Here is a 5,521-nt window from a genome sequence, read left to right as displayed (position 1 = left end):
CAGCGTGGTGGTTCCACAGGAAGCCGGGTGTAGGGCTGCCATATGATCCTACAGCTCCGTTATGTGGTGTATACTTGGAAGAACTGAAAGCAGGGACACAAATAGACATTTGCACACTGATGTTTATGGTGGCATTATTCACAATTTGCACTGGATGCAGGTGGCCTAAGGGTACATTGATGGATGAACAGAGGAGTGAACTGTGATGTACACATATAACAGAATACAGAGCGGCTGCAAAGAAGGACTGAAGTCATGAGATGTGCAACTAGGTGAATGAACCTTGAGGACATTATGTTGAGTGAAATAAGCCAAAAATGAGAGGAAAATTAATGTAAGGCCTCACTAACGATAATGAACAAAAGCTGAGAATTGAATTCGAGAGCATAGGTTATCCAGGGAAATACAGGGGCAAAGATTGGGCAACTGAAAATTTAGGAGTACAGAATGTTCAGTAAGGCTTATTGTAGAGGTTCCTAGATTGTAAGCTCTTACAGCAGTCATATCTATATATATATAGTTGTGATAAATGCAGAACTATATGATGCTACTGTGAGCTACTGATTGTATACCTTGGATGGATTATACGGTGTGTGAATAGATCTCAATAAAATTACAGTTAAAAAAAACAAAGTTCACTGAATTAAAATCCAACAAGCTTGTTTCTAACTAACTGACAATATAAATGATCTCCTTGTCTGGGCCATTCTTTAACTATTAAAGAATGGGCATGCATTTTAACTAATATTTATATAATATATTTTTAATTATCTTTGTTGATTGTTTCTGATAGTCAAAACAAAGTCATAATCTGCATGACATGTCATGCTTTCTTGACACAAAATATTCTTTTAATTTTTTAAAATTTTACAACAAATTCATATCAAAATAAAGCTGTCAATTTCTACTGAAAGAAATAAAAATTTAAAAAACATGGCTCAAATCAGCTAACACCTATTATCTCACTGTTTCAATGGATCAGGCATCTGAGCATGGCTTAGCTGTGTCCTTCCTCTGCTTCAGGGTTTCTCACAGGCTGCAGTCAACATGTCAGCTGGACTATTATCAGTCGAAGGCTTGAATTTGGAAGGATCTGCTTCCAAGCACAAGTGGTTATTGGCAGAATTGGGTTCCTCAGCTTCTTTCCACATGGCCACATAAAAAGACAGCTTGTATCATCAAAGCATGCAGGCCAAAAGTTACAATCCTTTTGTAATTTAATCATACAGATGACATCTCCTCAACATTATCATAGTCTATAGGTGCGGTAGTTTGAAGCTGTTATGTACCCTAGAAAAGGCCATGTTCTTTTAATCCATTCCTATGAGTGCAGACCTATTATTGGTGGGACTTTGTGGTTAGGTTATTTCAACTGAGATGTGACCCACCTAATTTAAGGTGGGTCTTAATCTTCTTACTGGAGTCCTTTATAAGAGGATAAAACAGATGCTGAGAGATGAAATTAAGAGAAGCTCACAGAAAAAGATCCAGAGAAGTGTAGATAAAAAGCCACAGACAGAGAAGTCAGAAGCTGAAGCCACAAAACCCAGGAGAGAAGGACCACAGACATCACCATGTGTATTGCTGTCTGACAGAGGAAACCAAGCTCACTGGTAACTGATTATCAGAGAAGGTATTGTCCTTTTGATGCCTTAATTGAGACATATTCATGGCCTTAATACTGCAAATTTGTAAGCTAGTAAGTTTCCATTGTTAAAAGCCAGTGCACTTCTGGTATATTGCACTATGGCAGCTTTACCAAACTGAAACAATTGGCTAGAAGCAAGTTTCACATGGGAAGAGGAATACACAAGCCATAAATCCCAGGAAGCCATCTTGGAGGCTAACCACCAGAGCTGGTGAGCAGGGACCCAGGAGCCCAAGCTCCTACTGATGATGCTGAAACCACTGCCAACACTGTTGGAGCCCCAGTCACCCGTGGTACCACCACTGCTGCCACTATCACAGCCAGAAGACTGTTCTTCCCTTCTTATCACTTTACAGTCTCCACAAGTGCTCCAACTGGCACACCTAACTGGAGTCTCATTAGCAAGGGAGTCTAGAAATGCACTTACCAGGTTTCTAACAGCTTGCAATTCAGAGAGGAAATAAGGATGGGAGCAGGACAAACAACAGACAACAGCTGGCACAATTAGAAAGGGTAGTTTCCAGTCATTTCCATACCTCCCCACACAAACGACTCTTTTTAGGGTACCTTAAGTTCCCTCTCACATTAATAAGCTGATGCTCCAGTGTTGTCTGTTCTACATGTAACAGACCCCTTCCCTAGAATATCTCACTCAGATTTGTTTTCTCAGACTGTGTTCCATGTTCCAGTCCTTTCTCTGCCTAGTTGCCTTTAGCTTCCTCCAAAGCTTAGCTATCCTACATTCTCTGCCCCTTTCACCTCAGCACTGGATAATAATGGGAGGCTTTTAAATTAATTCAATTCAACAAAGTTTTTTATGTAGATGCCATGTTTCAAACATTATGCTAGGTGCTAGGGATGCAAAGATGAAAAAGAAAGAGTTCCTGCCCTTGAAGAGTAGACAGTGAAGCCAGGGACACTTGACACAAAAACACATGTCTATAATACAGTGATAAGAGCTACAATATGGGTACATTCTGACAGATTGATTGACAAACCATACAGATCTCTCCTCAATTGGCTGCAGGTTATCTGCACTCGTGCTTCTTGATGGAAAAAAAAATGCAACCTTGAACTTTCAGCTGCACAATCCCTACCGAATTTACTTGCAATAAATAATTTATGAAAGCTTCCCTAAAAGACAAACAGCCCATCCATTTCTTCTGATATCCTAAAACTCATTCTTCATGTGCACAGCAGCATAATTCAGTTTTTAAAAAAATTTCTATGAAGAGCTAAAACAACATGATCCACAGCTTTGTTTTCACACTTCAAGGAATTGCATTTACTCAACTCTATTTGGTGTTTCATCATGTGCCTATATCATGAAACATTTTTAAAGCCACGGAATTAAATTCAATATGGAGGAGGGCAGTGTGGTGGTCCCACAAGAAGCTAAATATGGGATTGCCATAAGATCTTGCAACCTCATTATTGGGTTCATACTTGAAAACACTGAGAGCAGGGATACAAAAGGGTATTTGCACACTGGTATTTATGGTGGCAGTAGTCACAATTTGTAACGGATGGAGGTGGCCTAAGGGTACATTGACTGATAAACGGAATGGTGACCTGTGGTATAAGCATACAATAGAACATTGAGCAGCTGCAAGAAGGAATGAAGTTGTGAGACACGCAACTAGGTGACTGGATTTTGAGGACAGCATTTGAGTCAAATACACCAGAAATGAAAAGACAAATATATATTGCCCCACTAATATGGACTAACTATAATGTGTAAACTCTGAGAATTGAATCTTAGAGCACAGGTTATCAGGAGAAGGCTTATTGCAAAGGTCCTTACATTGTAAGCTCTTACAGCAGTCACATCTATTCCTGAGTTGTACTGGTTATCTCTAAATTGGAGATGCTGAGCTCTGTGTATAACCTGGTCTGTCCCTAGAACTTCAAGTTTCTGTGTGATACCTGAGACTCAGAGCTAGAGTCTGGCAGCTATGAATGTCAGTATTATCCCATACAGCAACTGTTTAAAAAGCTGCAAAAGAGTTCAGACTTCAATTAGAGATACGAAAAAAGTGGATCTGGTTAGGACTAAGGCAAGTTATACTAAACTATAGAGGACGGTATTGACTGTGTTTTAAAACTTCAAATTTTGTCTGAGACCAAAGGAAGATATGTTTATTTGGTGCAAAATCTATATTTTCTTTAGCACATCAGGTAATTTAACTTGTATGGTCAGTTTACTCAAACACCATAAATACATGGAATTTTGAATAGGGAGTGAGATCTGGTTGGCTTGTACAAGTTAGTGTGAACCCCAATACATTCCAAAGTAATTTGGGCAGGCAATAAAAATGTATTTGCAGAGACCCTCTGAGAGACTGAAGGAAATGTGAAAATATTGAACTCTCCCACCTGGGGAATTCCTGATATTCTCACAAGCATTGGGGACTACCAATTTAGAAGGCCAAGCCCTCAATTTGGGCTTGCCCTTATGAAGTTTGTTACCGCAAAGGAGAGGCTAAATCTATTTATAATTGTGCCTAAGAGTCACCCCCAGAGACCCTCTCTTGTTGCTGAAATGTGGCCTCTCTCTCTAAGCCAACTAACTCCACAGGTAAACCCATTGCCCTCCCACCTACGTGGGACATGACTCCCAGGGGTGTAAATCTCCCTTGCAACATGGGACATGACTTCTGGGGATGAATCTGGACCCAGCATAGTGGGATTGAGAAAGACTTCTTGACCAAAAGGAGGAAGAGAAATGAAACAAAATAAAGTTTCAGTGGCTGAGAGATTTCAAATGGAGTCAAGAGGTCATTATGGAGCTTATTCTTATGCATTTCATAGACATCCCATTTTAGTTTTTATTGTATTAGAACTGCCAGAAGGAAATAACTGAAACTGTTGAACTGCAACTCAGAAGCCTTGATTTTATAAGACAATTGTATAACTATGTAGCTCACATGGTGTGACTGTGTGATTGTGAAAACCTTGTGGCTCAGATTCCTTTTATCTGGTGTATGGACAGATAAGTAGAAAAATGGTAACAACAAGTAAATGAATAATAAGGGATATGGGTGATGTGATGCTTTGGTTGTTCTTTACGTATTTTTAGTCTTGCTTTTGTTTTTTGTTTTTTTTTGTTTGTTTGGGGTAGGGGATAATGAAAATGTTCAAAAATTGATTTTGGTGATGAATTCACAACTTTATGATGCTACTGTGAGCAACTGATTGTACACTGTGGATGACTGTATGGTATGTGACTATATCTCAATAAAACTGAATTTAAAAAAATTCAATATGGACCGAATGTGGAGATGTTAGGGTATTATCCTCAATGTCCCACAGTGCTCACTTTCTAAGGACTGCATGGAGACATTCCTCTCAGATCTCAGTTTCAGGAAGAACTTTCTCAGAACGGCTTGTTTGTTTTTATCTTACAGATACAGCAAGATTTCATAATTCGTTGGGTTTCCATTTTTGCTTTAGCTGCCAGAAACTTAGAACCAAATGTATAGCCCTCTTCTAGCAACTGTGAGAGCGTAGGTGGTAGCTTAACCTCCCTTAACTCCAAATCTTCTTTTATACTTGTGTAGGTATGCTGGTAAGGTATCTTAAAATGTCTAGAGAATGGGGAAATTTATATTAATTACAAATGAATTATACAGGTGTATATATGGAGCGATTTCTAATTGAGAGGAAAGATCAAGAGAAGTGGAGAAATAAGTGATATTTGATCTGAGCCTTGGACATTTCTCCAGTTTGAGAAGATCTTTCCAGATCAAAAGAGTAATTTAAGCAAAGATTTAGAAGCATAAAATTGCATGTTGGTTCATGTGACTAGATGTAACGAGAGGAAGAGTGTAACACTTGTTAATGATAATGACATAAATTCATCCTTCTATTGAT

Source organism: Choloepus didactylus, chromosome 3, assembly GCF_015220235.1.
Source record: "Choloepus didactylus isolate mChoDid1 chromosome 3, mChoDid1.pri, whole genome shotgun sequence".
NCBI classification, from domain to species: domain Eukaryota; kingdom Metazoa; phylum Chordata; class Mammalia; order Pilosa; family Megalonychidae; genus Choloepus; species Choloepus didactylus.
The sequence above is the reverse complement of the archived record's forward strand: the minus strand, read 5'-3'. Positions refer to the sequence as shown.